At 37.1% G+C, this 16283-nt stretch overlaps 1 protein-coding gene and 1 non-coding gene across 8 annotated transcripts in view; both read left to right on the top strand.

The window, feature by feature from the left end:
* LOC131078932 (diphthine--ammonia ligase) overlaps positions 1-16283 on the top strand; it is a 211421-nt gene that overhangs the window by 102277 nt on the left and 92861 nt on the right. The window lies entirely within an intron of this gene.
* TRNAA-AGC (transfer RNA alanine (anticodon AGC)) lies at positions 4618-4688 on the top strand. The gene has a single exon. It is a non-coding gene; the product is annotated as a tRNA-Ala (tRNA).

Below are 16283 nucleotides of genomic sequence, written 5' to 3'. Positions count from 1 at the left end.
TGAGGCACGAAAAATGAGAAATTTTGAGAAGATGAAAACAAAATCCAGGGCATGGATCCCAATGCAGAAACAAAAGTAGAATTAGGTACATACTTCGAAAAATACGTAGTATGACTGTCACGAATCTTGAGGTAAAATTTTTCGAAGACCCAGAATATTCTGATGAAGACCCAAAAAACTTTGCAATAAACCCATAAAGAATATGTGGTTTAAATTTTATTTCGACCAAAAAATCTGACGATTTTTAAAAAACCCTAGTCGGCTGAAAGTCAAAACCCCAGGTCGTCGAAAAACGCAGAAGAAAACGCTTGATTTTCGTGTGTGCCACAACAGAGATAGCGCAAAATGCTCACAGCACAGGTGGCACGTAGAAGAATGAAATTGTACTCGTCGCAGGTTGCGAGCTGGAGACTCGTCGGTAAAAAATCCATCGCATAGGTTGGGGTGCGGAAATCGCGAGTAGAGGATCGCAGGTACAAATGTGAAGGAAAGCCACAAACAGAAAAACTGTCATGGGGGCCGCCATTGGGTTAAAAAACACACGAGAAAAAATCTCGCAAAAAACCCTCGAACACAATTTTTCAAAAATCGTGGGTAAAAGAAACCCGACCTTGGAAAAGAAGAACGACCCAACAAAAACACGATTTTTCAGAGAAGAATATCCGCCCAGAAGCAAACTCGGAAGAAATTTTTTTAGTAGAAAAATTGGTTTTCAAATTTCTTTAAAAAAATTCTTTCAAATTTTTTTTTTGAAAAATGAGATTATTTTCTTTCCCACTCTGATACCATGTTCATGAAATGCGATGATTTTATTAAAAGAATTCATATGTACATATAGCATTCATGAAGATGATGTTTCTATTAAGAAACAATCGTAAACTAAAGAAAAATAGAAACTATCTAAATGTACAATAAATTACATACTTGACCATTAAATAAACATAAAAGATATTATTCTAAGAAATAGAAGGTAATTATTGAATTTTGATTTGTCATTTTTTCGAATATGAGGAGAGGTCAAGTGGTTTATTGGATAAAATATAGAGTATTAAGTAGTATTAAATAATAGAGATAAATTTAGTTGGAACTATAAGCACTATCATCTAATTATTGAAAGGAGTGTGATTGGTTATCTATTTCAGTACAAGCAGTGTTAAGGGGTACCATCTCTTAAAGAAAGTGTGGATTTTCTCATTTACAATAAGAAATTTCTTTACCTCCAATCAAACTCACAATTGGAGTGCCTTTAACCTGAATACACAAATTTCTAAAAGTGCAAGAAAAATATTTAATGACTGAACTCAAAAATTAACACTTGTCTGAATGTTTTATTAGTCTGAGTTTTGGCTCTGCCGTTCTTATACAAACTAGTGTGTGCCCAGGGTCTTAGAGATTCCAACTTGGGTGTTAAAAGAACAAAAGAAAATCTTATTCTTACATGTCTTTATCTCAAAGAAAAATTAAAAAATATATTAATGTTGTCCATCCAAAATAAAGCAGAAAACTAAAAATATTTGTTTGTTGTTCATCCAGGAGAAAACCAAAAATATATATGACTGTTGCCTGCCCAGAATAAAGCAGCGGTGCCTAAGAATAGACTAATATCAGCACAACAAATAAACTAATAAAATAACTTAAACTTGGAAGAAAATCTACACCTAAACAGCAGTTACGAAAACTAAAAAGAGGGTCTACTGTCTGGTTTTCCAGCACCCAGCAAGCAAACTTAATCACTAGAATTGGGGTCTAATTTCTCTTAAGTTCTTCACTACCAGGATGCCATTTGAGCGGCCCCTAAAAAAATCTAAATATAAAGATATTTGACTTTTTAACAAACATCTACAATAATAATTGAAAGATTCCATTGGGCACCCACATAGTTAAGATAGGGCTCTAATTGAGCAACAATATATTGCTAATTTAAATATCTTTCAGATTACTGGCAAGACCAAACCCTAAATATTTTAACGTGTGTCCATCAATGGCTCATTACAACCCTTAGCTTTGCACCACAAAAGCTGTGTATTGAGGATTGATAAAAAAATTAGTTTACATCTCTAATAATATTAATTACCATGTTCTCAATGTGTTTGCAATCTTCTGATGAAATAGCAAAACTGAAAATATGAGGGTCATGGCAGAAAACCCCTGCTTTGACGCACTAAACTTGAAAAGCCCTCACTCCTATGTATTAAACTTGGAAAACCCTTACTTTGATGTGTTAAACTTGAAAAACCCTCACTCCAACGCATAAACTCAAATAACCTATGGTTAAATTTGAAAACACAGTGATTAAACTAAAAAAAGCGGCGATCAAATTCAAAGAAATCAAGAAAATTGATAATAAATGATGGTGAACAGTAATAGTACAAAATCGTATTGTTTAAAGGTAAAAATTGGGAATTCCACCATTTTGTGATTAGTCGTGATTTTTGCAATTTTTTCCCGATTTATGCTTCAATGGTTGCACCTATGTTGGATTTCCCATTTGCATTTTGAAGACTCTTCATCATTGCCACACCTTGATGCTCCTATGCATGCCAAAGAATTGGAATGCTTTTAAAGTGCATTCCTTATCTCTTTTTGACATGATTGTCTTGACTATCTTTCATATTTTAATCCTTTTGGAAAGGTGCGCCTTTCTTCTTTATGTGTGCCAATACTCTAAGCAATATTTCTCTATTTTATGCCTTGTATTGGCACACCATCAACCTTTGGCATGCACAACTAGCATGTAGTGGTTTCAAATTTTCAATAAAGAAAATTGTATCTCTTTGTTTAGGCACATATTGCTTCATTGGCGTGTGCTAATGCACTGCTGATTTAAAAAAAAACTCAATTCTTTGCTAAGGTGTGTGCCACTAGCTAGGTGTAGTAACCTCTTGGAATGGTGTGGCAGTGATCTTGTGCATTGCCTTTGCCTCATCCTTCAGAATTTTTGATTTTATCCCTCTTGTAATGGTGCGTTAGTGATCTCTGAGGTGTGCCTTCACATTACCTTTGCCTCATCCTTTATTATGCAAGTATTTTCTATTCTTTTCCGTTCCTCAGAGCTAATGCATCCCCTTCATTTATTTAGATTCTTTTTTTGTAGTTTTCGAGAACTTTTGGGTATAGGTGAATGCCAACTACTAGGTTGATGCCATTACTCATGATGAATGAAATATATTAATCCTTTGTATTGGTGCACTTGAGATTTTCAGCACACTAGCAATACACTGTTTGAATGTTTTTGCAAGTCTTTAGCTCCTTTGTTGATGCATGCTTGCAATCTTCTTTATGCACATATACACCGTTACTCACCATCTTTTGCTTTGGCACATGTTAAAGGATTTCAACATGGCAATAAATTGGCTTGTGACCAATGCATCCCAAGACTCTTTGAGTGTTTGAATTGATGATCCTATGGGGTTAGTAAGAAAAACCAATAGAATGACACATATGAAGTGATCACTTTCAAACACATCAAGGCTAGGAAAATGATGTTTATAATTGATAAGATTGACAAAATACAAATTTTTTGTAAGGGTACAATGTACAAGGGGATTACTACACAAATCTTGATGTTTTAGAGAGAGCTTTGCAATATTGCAAACCATTATTGGCATGAGGAAATCCTTGTGGGTATATTCATTTAATTACACCGATTGTCTCCAAATCATTACATGGATGTTTTTTTCTCTTCATCTTATTATTTAAAATTTTTAAACTAGTCACTACTATTATGTTATTAGCATCTATTGCTTTCTCTCTCCTCTGTTTTCTGTAACAAAATGTGTTAAATTTCTTTCCCTAATTTTCAAACGTAGCAATCCAAAATCAAAAGATTTTACCAGCCATACTTGAAAATCATGTGGGAAGGTTTACTTGAAGCAACAACCAATTTTAGCAACTAGAAAATCTTGGAAAGGCCGATTAAGAATAGTTTACAAGGGAATCCTTGGCAACATTCAAATAGTAGCCATAAAATGGATGGATTTAAAGGATTGTGAGTGTTGTCTATGATATTCTTTTTCATAGCTCCAAAGTTTGAAATGTCCCCATTTTAACGCATTCCTCTTTTGTGAGTGTCCGCTTAATTTAGTGGGTTTTCTTGGAATCCTATGATGGTTGGAGTTCAGTTGGTGCTTTAGATGGTGACAAGGCTCTTGGTAGCATTCTAGGCTTTTTTGGGTTTGTTCTCCTTAATCCTTGGAGAACATTTCTATTTAGAGTAAGTGCTCGTTTCGGTACGACTCTTCTAGGATTTTTGGATTTTGTTTTCCTTAGCTGAAAGATGCTGAGTTCTGGTTGAAGTAATCTGATCTATTTTTCTGATTCTGATTTCTTGGGCCAGCGGTATGAGTTTTGGTTTTTATGTGTGTTTTTTGGAGTTTTATGCTTTTTTTGTGTTTTTCTGAGATATATGCTTTGAAAAATTGACAATGTAAATGAATAACACTGATAATACATAAACAATTAACTGGAAACTAAATTTCAGATTGTCTGATTTATTAACAGCAACTAGCAAATGTCAAGAAATAATAAAATTGGCCTACCAGGACTCCAACGCCTTGCCTAGAGGTGTTGGTATTGGAAATAAGCTACACCCGGACCGACGATGAACTGGTCCAAGAGGGGCCAGTAGCTCAGTGGTAGAGCACTCCAGCAGCGATGGAAGGTCCTAGGTTCGAGTCCTAGCTGGTCCATGTCTCAACATGGTATCAGAGCCAGGTCCAGGCTAGGAGCCCCAAGCACACGTGAGGTGTGGCTTAAGGGGGGGTGTTGGTATTGGAAATAAGCCACACCCGAACCGACGATGGACTGGTCCAAGAGGGGCTAGTAGCTCAGTGGTAGAGCACTCCAGCAGCGATGGAAGGTCCTAGGTTCGAGTCCTAGCTGGTCCATGTCTCAACAGAGGGCTTCTTTATTGACTTAATTGAATGTATTTGCTGCTACAGGAGCTCCCAATGTGCATCAACAGCTCTAATGGGCTTTATTCTTCATAATAATAATTATCAAAAACAATTTAATGGAAGAATGGCTGGTCTGGAGCTTATTCTGAAATCTTGCCAGGAGAGATCACCAAAATTGCTTCGCTCTCCTCTCTAATATGCTGATATTATCCAAATGTGCTGGGGTTTCACCAAATTAACCATAAATCTGCCTTAGTTATTCCCTGACAATAATTTCACAAACAAGAGCTGCTCCAAAACCCTTCTTATTTATTTATTTGCAATCCTAGGCTGCTGAAAATGGTACGGCTGGCCTAGGAATGGTACGGCTTACTTGAATGTGCATTAAACTTGCTGAAAAGTGTGAGCAAATTGCTCAGTTTTGATTGTCATTACTAACCCTGATACAAAATTCCACATAAATTGACCCTTGAATGGCCTGAAAATTGATCTTTCCTGAGTGCTGAAGAAGGATTAATGGCTGGGTTATCATCCAACCTGCCTAAAATCGAAGGTTTTTGTCTCCAATTTGGTCTCCAAACTGCTGTACCTACTATGGCAAAATATTGCAGAGAAGAAGAATGAAAATTTCCAAACAACATAATGCCTAAATGAACTCCCAAATGCTCTTTTAACATTCCTCAAACCCTAATTCGAATTTGGGGTTAGGGTTGGACTTTCGGCATCATAAAACATGTTAAAATGTTTATTTTTATTAAAAAAATAGCTCCCCTAAGTGGTTTGACCCATTGAGGGTCTAATTCCTCATTAAAAGTGGCCATATATTTTAGTTATAACCCTCAAGTTATAACTTCTAGGAAAATGTGCCAAGGGGCCACTTTATTAATATAAAGTGATTATATTATTTCACTTTATTATATTTTATTTAATCCAACTTAGGAAATAAAATATTTCCTAATCTATTCATAAAATCCAAATCTGGACTCAGAATTGAATTCCGACTGAAGCATTGCGATCATTGATGCTGCCTGAGTCCTGTAGGGCAACTAACAGTTCCTCCTAAAAAGTGGGGACTAACCCTAAAAATAGGAACCTCTCTCCAAACACCTGCAACTGCTTAAAAGGATCCTGCTCTGCTCCCTGGTCCCTGGCGTGGTCATTTAGTCAACTATCAATTCTCCCTAAAAAATAGGAGACCTCCCTTAAAAGTAGGAACTGTTGTCTAAAGGTCCAAAACGGCTCACAAAGCCCTTGCAAAGCTCCATGATTCTCAGAATGAGTCCCCTAACCATACCATTGACCTACGGGAACTTGAATGATAGGTCAACCCCTACTCATCTCATGTCGCCTAGAAAAGGGGATATTACATTAGCCCTTGGATAATACCGCTATTTATAATAAGTGCTCGTTTCAACACTAATCTTCTGGGTTTGTTCTCCTCAGTCCTTGGAGAACACTACTATTTATAGCAAGTGCTCGTTTCAGCACTAGTCTTCTGGGTTTTTCTAGGTTTGTTCTCCTCAGTCTTTGGAGAAAAACTTCTATATATAGTTAGTCTAAGTTACTGGTTCGGGTTCGGATTCAGGTACGGGTTCGGATTCAGGTACGGATTCGCGGATTCGGCAAAAAAAATAAATTCTTGGGTACGGGTTCGTCTGTACATATATATATTTTTTAATTATATATATACACATATATTATATATATGTTCAATATATACAATCCATACAAAAATAAAATATACAATGTGACTTTTCATACATAAATGATAAATGATAAATCCATAATTGCCAATGCCAATAAATATTCATATATCGCAAATTAATCAGTAAACTAATAACTAAAGTCTAATATCATATTCATAATTTGCAAAAAAAGATAATATTCAAATTTAAAGTCTTTTTTAAAAAGTCATAAAGGGGAGAATTAGAGTTTTATTATTAAAAAACTATTTTAAAAAGTCTTTTTTTTATTGTTTTTTAATGTTTTTTGACTAGTGGGCCTTGTTTTTGGGAATCCATGGGCCTTGGTTCACGCGGGTTCTCCTGGGTTCGACTTAGGTTCCACCCACAGGGAACCCGACCACCTGGGAAGGACCTGGGAGGAATCCAGGGAGAACCCGGGGAGAACCAGGACCGGGCAAGAACCATGACCCGGACCCAGGCCAAAAGGGGAAGAACGTATCTTATTAGTTAGTGCTTGTTTATTAGCATCAGTTGTCATCTTTCAATATTAGTTGTGTTTAGCATGATTGGTGTCCTTTTTCGGTGTCTTGGTGAGTTTTTCACAAGGTGAATGGCATTATTTAATATTATAGTGTTATGTCGCTCGAGTTGATGCCTTGGAGAGATAAGGGGGGGTCTTTACACATGAAATGAGCTTAATATTTCAAAAAGGTCTTTTTGAGTGGAGAATTTGCTTATTCGAAAAAAGAAACAAAAAGTAAGAAGTGCTTGTTCAAAAAAGTAGTGGAAAAAGAAAAGTATTTATTTTTTTGGAAAAAGCAACAAAAGATAAAAAGTGCTTTAAAAAAAATAAAAACAACAAAAAAGAAGAATGTTTTTTTTTGAAAAAGTAGTTAAAAAAAGCAGAAATGCTTTTTCCTAAAATAGCTCTCAAAAAAGTTATAAAAGGAGGATTGACACTCTTAGTTGGATTATTTGGATGTTGCACATATAACAGTATATCGTGCTGAAATGAACAAAGCAATTCTTTTGAGATTGATGAAGGAGGGAAGCCCTTGTTAAATACACTAGTTTCGGTGGTGAAAGATCCTCCCTAGCCTATTTGGTATTTTCACTCTGGAAACACATTGGTTTTAATAGATTTTCCAAAATCGGGGTTTGAAGAAAATGAAAATATACAAAGTATTTTGATTGCAGATTTGTGGGTTTTCTTTTTGGTTTCTAGCAAATATTTTGGTTGTTTTTTGGTGGTCTTTTCAGGTGCTCTTAATGCTGGCTGTACAACTGAGGTTTAGGGTGATGCCCTTTTGCAGAACCATCTTTTGGCATTAAAAAATGAAGCTAGAAAGGGTTTAAATATGTGGGTTATTAATCATACAGTTTTCCAAAGCAAGGTGAATGGATTTTGAATGATTTTTTAGGCTACTATATCTGTTACAGTGGGTTGTAGCAGAATTTTAATGTCTTGGGGTTTGATAAAAAATAATTCAGACTTGAAGAAACCTCTTTTTTTGCCTTTCCAGACATCAACAGATTAGCTGGGTATATTTCAATCTTATTACCATAGCTGGGAATGCTTGGTTGCCGATGTAGCTAATGGCATTGAAGTTGCTGTTGGTCTGCCATGTCTTTTATGTTGCAACAACAGACCTTTAATCTGATATCCTCTGATTTTCAAGGTATTTAATAGCATTTTCTGGTTGTATGTTCAGTTTGGAATTTTTTAGACTTCTTAGATGTCTATTTGCCCTCAGAATTGAACAGCAGATGATAAAACACATTGTAAACCATAGTTTTAAAACTCATGGACTCGCCACGGACTCGCGAGTCCATGGGAGCCACGAGTCGACTCGCCAAGGACTCGCGAGTCCATGGGAGCCACGAGTCGACTCGCCAAGGACTCGCGAGGCGAGTCCATCTGCAAGGACTTGCGCAAGTCTTTTGCACGGACTCGCGAGTCTTTCGTGGACTCGCCACGGACTCGCGAGTCCATGGGAGCCACGAGTCGACTCGCCAAGGACTCGTGAGTCCATGGGAGCCATGAGTCGACTCGCCAAGGACTCGCGAGGCGAGTCCATCTGCAAGGACCTGCGCAAGTCTTTTGCACGGACTCACGAGTCTTTCAGTTGGACTCATGCGACCCAGAAAAAACGTCATGCAAGCTTTAAAATTGAGTTTTTTTTTTTTTTTTTTGCCTTCATTTGGCGTAATTGAGGGAGTGAAATATCTCATGAAGGGTTTTTTTGCCAATAGAAAAATAACACCCGACGCCTATATAAATTAATAACCCCGCAAGGGGTGATGCCCCTTGACCCCAACTTGGGGGCGCTGCCCCCAAACCCCCGTCGAAAAATATAGGGGGAAACTGCGCTGATGGAAGTAGTGAAAATTTAACCTCCTAGTCTGATTAGGCTCCATATAACAACATAATTAGCATTGAAGAAATCTGGGTATTTAGATTTAGTATTTCAAATTTCAAATATTGCGCGTCTGTAGATCATATGACATGTGTAATGTTTCAATTATGGCTCTTATGTTCTCTAAATGCATTAATTTCTTTATGTTTTTTTGTAAAACTACGGTTTTTTTTTTGCCGAGTCCTTGCCGAGTCTTTCGCAAGTCTTTCACGAGTCCGAGTCCGAGTCCAAATTTTTGGTTTGCCGAGTCCGTGGCAAGTCCGAGTTTTTAAACTTTGTTGTAAACAACTCATCAGACATTTGTAACAGCAAACTATTATATAATGCCAAAATAATAAACTTTTGTTTGCAGAAAATATCTTTTCACATGCTTATTGGTTTGATTCTTGCTAGGTTTCATTGGAAAGAATTTTTAGAAGTCTTTGCTTTTGTGATGAGTTTCATATGATGTCCTGTGCATGTAAAGGGTATCCATTTGATTCATTAAACAGCAAGATATTTGAAAGTAGATAAAATGACCAATGAAGCACTATAACATAAATTTATGACAGAAAGCAAAGACTTTGCATGGTCATCATTTGATGTGGTATTGTGGTTTCATAATGGGTAAAAAATAAAAATTTGAGGGGGTGTTCTAACAGAGTTTGGGTGGCTTCCTTAAAAATATCTTTTGAGAATCTTCGGCTATTTCTTCAGCGGTCAAGAAATGACAATTATCTCCAAATTCGTAGCTAATTTTAACCTATATGTTTTGTTGCATAGTCCATTGGATTGGAAATGGAAACAATCCTTTTATAGTTCATGATATGAGGTGATCTGTTTTGGGGTCTATAGATGACTTACAATATATGGGACTGCTCCGTACTCAATGCAAGAGGCACCTAACTATGCTGCCAATGAGGTGTACATACCTTACCCTCTACAGTATTTGATCTTCAGCGGTCAAGAAATGACAATCATCTCCAAATTCGTAGCTAATTTTAACCTATTTGTTTTGCTGCATAGTCCATTGGATTGGAAATGGAAATGATCCTTTTATAGTTCATGATATCAGGTGATCTGTTTTGGGGTCTATAGATGACTTACAATATATGGGACTGCTCCATACTCAATGCAAGAGGCACCTAACTATGCTGCCAATGAGGTGTACATACCTTACCCTCTACAGTATTTGAACTTGTGACCTCTCTTTCAAGAGTAGAAAATCTCCACCATTAGGCCAACTCAAGTGTATGAAGATTGAATATCAAGGACTCATTGTCATTCTTAGGATTGCTGACGGATGTTCAGGCGCCCCTTGACCATCCCATGGATGACAACAAGTCACTTTCTCTTCCTAGGTATGATAGAGAGCTCCTTGATTGTTCCATGGAAAGCAAGGATTCCTCTCTTCTATCCATCTCATGGCTATGGCTTTAGGTGGCAGTCGGGGCACGTTTCATTGTTGTCCCAAGTCTTAGGAACATTCTTGTATTATAAAGTTGATATTCTTTTTTATGGGAGGGGGCGTTCAGGGGATGCTTCCACATGGGACTTTTTTTTTGGGATAGATTAAACCAATATTGACCCACTCTCTAGCTAATCTTTGGTGACCCTGCTTAAAAAATTATAGATTAAGAAAATTCTGCTTCTGATTATTTGCATGGAGAGAATTCTATATGTTATTTTTCTTTTGATCTTTTACTGAATTGTCTATCTCAAGGACATTTCGTTTTTTTTTGACCTTTTGTATTTCCTTTCTTATGAGCATGGCTCTTATGGTCAAGTCTATTGTGTTTCGTATGAATGTTTTCTGAGTGGGTTTCCAAACACTTTTGTGAACATCTATGAATGTTATTATCACTAACATGTTTGTGGAATAGTCTTGCTATTCTCTTTGATTGTCAAAGTTAGCTTTATTTCTGAAGAATATTTTGTCCATGCTTAGTCTGGTTTATGATTAACAGGAAAAGTTCTGTTCTCATGTTATGTTTTGTTAGTGTATATATTTCTAGCTTACTCTTTTCCTATCTTCCATGCTACACATGTGACAACAAATTCTGTTATACATAATTGAAAATATTATAAGAAATGATTTAAGTCATGGTATTTGTGATAGGATTGTCTTTGTTAGAGCATAATGTTAATAAGGTCTACCATTTGGATAAAGTATTGGGTGATAGAAATATGAAAAGTATTTTATTAGTTAAATCTATTACACATTCTAATGAAAAGGTATGACAACCTGAAAGGATATTGGATAATATCATCCTTTATTTAATGATTTCTTTGGTTATAATCATCATTAAGATCCTATGAAATGTGTTACATTGTTTGGCATTGTAAATCTGCAAGAAGTATCGAGGGTCTATATGGAAGAAGGGAGAATGGGATATAAATCTAGATTCCATTTTATAAGATTTCTCAAATACAGATGATGCTTATTTTGTGGGTTTTTTGACTAGTAATGGTTTTCCTCACGTATATCATGGTGTTTTGTGTCCATGTCTTTCAATTCTATATTTTATATTAGTTTTTCTATTTTTTATTTTTTATATTAAATATAGAGGATACAATGTTTACACAAAGGACACACTATTCACAAAGACCACTAGTCTATAACATATATTACCCTTCTTGGACTATGTAAGTAACATATCAGGACTGCCAGTTTTATCTATACAAAAAATATATAACGGATGCAGTTTACAGCTATACAAAAAAGGATAAACTTTCTATACAAAAGGTTCAACAGATTTAGATCACATTAATCTCTTCGTGGGGGTCTACACATGAGGTCCACCCCCTGGGACCTTCCATCCAAATGACTCTTCTCCCTGCTTGCAACTGAGTCAGCATTTGAATCTGTTCAAGTCATGGTTCACGCACTTTCTGGATCTCAGCTCTGAATGCATCAAGTGCATTAATGAACGGGGCTTGTTCTCTGGCGATTCTCCTCTAGTTGAGTCCATTTTCAAGCTCATAGATGAACACTGTGACATACCCATCCATGAGAAATTGGAGAAACTTTGTCTTTTCAATCCTCATAGTGATTGTAACCTGCACAATAATATTGTAAAGAATGGGTCTATGAGATTACTCATTAAGGGATCTAACTTTCCCTTGAAATCTTTCTTCATTCCTAAGTTTCCATAAACACCATAGGATGGTGGAAGATAAGGTGAACCAAAACAGATTAGTATCCTTTTTAATGCCTTGAATAAAACCTGAAACCACATCCATAATACTAATCATATTAGGAAATGATAAACCAAATAATAACCAGATTTCTTTGGCAAAAATGCAATCAAAAAAGATATGTAGTATTGGCATGATTGCTCCTGCATGGCAATCTATTGATGTTCATAAGCCATTTAAAACATTTAATCTTTAGTGCAATAGGACTTCTCCATAGTTTGAGAATATATCCCGCCACTGATTGATAGATAAAGTTGCATTTCACAATTCATTAGCATGTCCAAGAATGGTTTCATCATACATAAGTGTATTGCAAACATTTCTAACTTTAATTTTTTTCAAATGTAATCCATCTTTCCATTTATATCCCATGAATCTATTAGAATCTACATTACAATCTTTCGGTAAATTAAACACACATCAGGCTTTAATAATCATATTGTAAGTTCTTTTTTGAGTGGTAGGGAGGTTGTAATCCCCACTAAGCTTATCCCAGCTCATAATGGAGTCATTATCAATAATATCCATCAGGTAGCAAATACCTTTATTCGCCCAGTTCTTTGTTGAGCAGCCTTGGGTGAGGGTGAGAGGTTTGCCATTGTGGAATAAGTTCCACCAGATGGATCTCTCTCCATGCATCTCGTTATTGTTGCTGATTCGATTGTTGGTGAGATAGGGTCTGACAATCTCCCAAGCCTTCCATATAGACTTAAAGACATTAGATCCTTGCACTGATACTGGGAAAGTCCCTACCACCAGATCGCAGAAAGGAAGATTTTTCCAGGACTTAGCCTCTTTTGGAAATGCTCGTCTAATGTTGTTTCTAATAAGAACTTTCCAGGGTTCCTCCCCCTTAAAAGATTGAAATATCCATTTAGCTGCTAGTGCAATACCCAGAGTTTTCAAATCTTTCAATCCAAGTCCCCCCATCTTCTTATCAGTGTGACACCACTTCCACTTGACTGCAGGTGCCTTCTTTCCCCCTTTTCCTAAAGACCATAAGAACTTTCTGATGCATTTTTGAACCTCAAATATCTGATAGTTACTGAACATCCAGACCGAAGAAAAGTATATGAGGTAAGAAGAGAGGATTTTTGACATACTTGGACCCTACCTGCGAGAGAGAGATATCTCCTATTCCACTTAGCCATCTTATGCTCAATTTTTCCCTTGATCCAGATCCAGATATCCTTCAGAGATGGACATATAGAGAAAGGGATTCCATGATACCTAACTATTTTTGATTGGTTCCCCCACTAGTAACCAAACTTTTCTAGCCAATCTGGGGGGTCCTCATGCCATCCGAGGAGTATGGACTTTGCTTGTGAAATTTTGGCTCCTGATGCTTTTCCAAAGAAGTTAAGCTTCTCTTCAAGAACTTTCATATTCTCCTCATTGAGGTCAACAAATAGTGCAGTGTCATCTGCAAATTGAATATTGATAAGCTCCTTAGTATTTGGTAGTTCTATACCTCTAATTCTTGGGGAGTTTGAGTTATCTCTCAAAATATAATATAGGGTATTTGATGCAATAACAAATAAAGCCGGGGCTAATGGACACCCTTGTCTGATGGATCTTCCAAGCTGGATGGGTTGTGTCAAGGCCCCATTTATTTCTAGCTGAGCTTAAGCATCCTTAAGAAGCACTTTCACCATATCACTGAATTCAGGGGGGAAACCAAAAGCATCTAACATCATGATAATGAAACACTACTCCACCCTATCGTAGGCTTTCTCAAAGTCTAATAGGAACATAGCAGCATTTTGACTTGAGCATTTTGTCCACTCCATAGCCTCCCAACTTGTGATCAAGTTCTCTAGGATGTATCTGCCCTTAATAAAACCCGTCTGTGTGTCACAGACGAACTTGGGGAGGATATTCTCTATCCTAGTGGCTAGTATCTTAGCCAATATCTTATATGATACATTAAGGAGAGTGATAGGTCTCCAATGTTTAGTAAGGAATTTATCACCTTCTTTAGGGATCAGCTTGATAATCCCTTTGTTTATGAATTTACGTAGTGACCCTTTCTCAATAGCTTCCTTATAAATCTCAAGCAGGTCTTTTCCAATCCAATTTATGTTGGCTTTGTAGAATTCAACCGGGAGACCATCCGGTCCAGGAGCTTTGTCATTACTAAGAGTTCTAATGGCCTTGTCAATTTCATCAAGGGTTATATTCTGCCTCAGGATATCAGCATCTTCTGCTGAGATCTTCTTAGGAATAAGAGCTCTACAGTCTTCTCTAGCCCTCAATGAGTTGAGAGAATCCTCCGAAGAGAATAGTTTTTTGTAAAACATAAAAAGGCTGTCTTGATACCATCTATATCCATTACTTCCTTATTGTCCATATAAATCCTGTCAATGTTTTCTTTGATCTGCTTTTGCTTTAACAATTTGAAGAAGAACTTGGTTCCTTTGTCTCCTAAAATAGTCCACTAGTTTCTTGCTCTAACTATAGCTCCTCTAATCTTGGTCTGTTGGTGCCTTCTCAATAGGTCTCTGGCTTGTGTCACTCTGTGACTTAGTTCTAAGTTGCTGGGATCAGCCTGATTTTCCTCTTCCATCTTTTGTAGGTCATCCGTGAGAGACTTTTCTTGGTATCTGTTGTCTTTAGCTTTTGTCTGCCCTACGGTTTGCAAGAGACATTGCCAACTCCTTACATTCTGAACCCATCTACCAATTTGTGAGTTAATCGATTCATTCCTTTTATTGAATAATCTAATCAGGTTGATTGCACTGATGACATCCGGGTCCTTAAGAAGGTGAGAATTAAGCAGAAATTTCTTCCCCTTACCTGCCACCTTCTTCACTACATCCCCAAACTTTATATTTGCAATGATCGGGTGATGGTCAAACAGTGTAGGAGGCCAAACCTTGATGAGAACCCCTAGATCATCTGGTTTGAATGAGAAATGGTCTTTGTTCACATACATCCTATCAAGTCTGCAATAGATCCTATTCTTCCCCTTTTGGTAGTTGCACCAGGTGTACTAACTCCCATTGCTTCCCTGCTTTTTGCCTTCCGATGGATCAAACAAATTCTTACACATCTTCATCCTATCCCAGTGAGGTTTCTCAAATCCCTTCCAATCAAGTGTGGCGCCTCCACATTTGTCTTCTTGGTTTTCTATCATGTTAAAGTCCCCCCCGATGATCCATGGGATATTAGGGAGTGAGGCAATCCAATCCCACAATCTTTCTCTTTCATTGTAATCATTAGGAGCATAGATATAGCAAATACCAATAATAGTATTATTAATATCAAATGTAACCTATGCTGCCTTGTTACATGGGGAATGTCCAAACTCCATAATTTTATCTTTCCATTTAGGGTGAATAAGGAGGCCCACACCTCCCCTACCTTTTTCATGATCTGAAAAGATCTTAATTGAATCTCTCCATGTATAGTCGAGATTAACTTCAAGAGTGAACTTAGTGGCCTTTAATTCTTGTAGCATAACTACATCAGCCTCCCTATGCTGATTCAAAAATCTCCTAATCACCTGCTTTTTGTCTGGTGATTCTCGACCTCTAATATTCCAAGAGATGCACTTCATTGAGTATAGTGGTTAATGTGAGTCCTTTGCAGCCTTGAAGCTGTTATAGCATTTAGGGAAATCCTTATTTTGTCCAATTTTCTTCCTATTGGAAGGGTTTTTATTCTTAGACCCTAACGGTCTCCCTCTTCTATTGTCTATCTTGTTTAGGGTACTTCCACCTTCTACCATTTCATTGTCCTCATTCTCCATCTCTTCTTCACTTGGAGATTCATCTTCATAATCTCCTTCCTTGGTGAGATCTGTCTGGCAGGGATTCCCCACAGTCTCAGATTGGAGATCTCTAGCATTACTAATTAAGGTAGGCCTATCATTCTTGGGTAGATCACAAATGCCCTTCTCACCATCAATTGGATCAGCAACAATAAGTTCGATCTTGCAGTCATCTGCTATCTCCACAAGAGCCTTAGAATGAGTGGTCTGAGTCGAGTTGGTAGGATTTTGTGCAAGTAGAGTTCCATTTCCCTCTCCATTGAGGTCACCGGATGCTAGATTTTCAAAGTAAAAGTCCATATCAGCCGAATCCTTTCGAGAGATCACAGCCTTCGGG

Source organism: Cryptomeria japonica, chromosome 8 (assembly GCF_030272615.1).
Source record: "Cryptomeria japonica chromosome 8, Sugi_1.0, whole genome shotgun sequence".
Taxonomy (NCBI): Eukaryota; Viridiplantae; Streptophyta; class Pinopsida; order Cupressales; family Cupressaceae; genus Cryptomeria; species Cryptomeria japonica.
The sequence above is the reverse complement of the archived record's forward strand: the minus strand, read 5'-3'. Positions and strand labels throughout refer to the sequence as shown.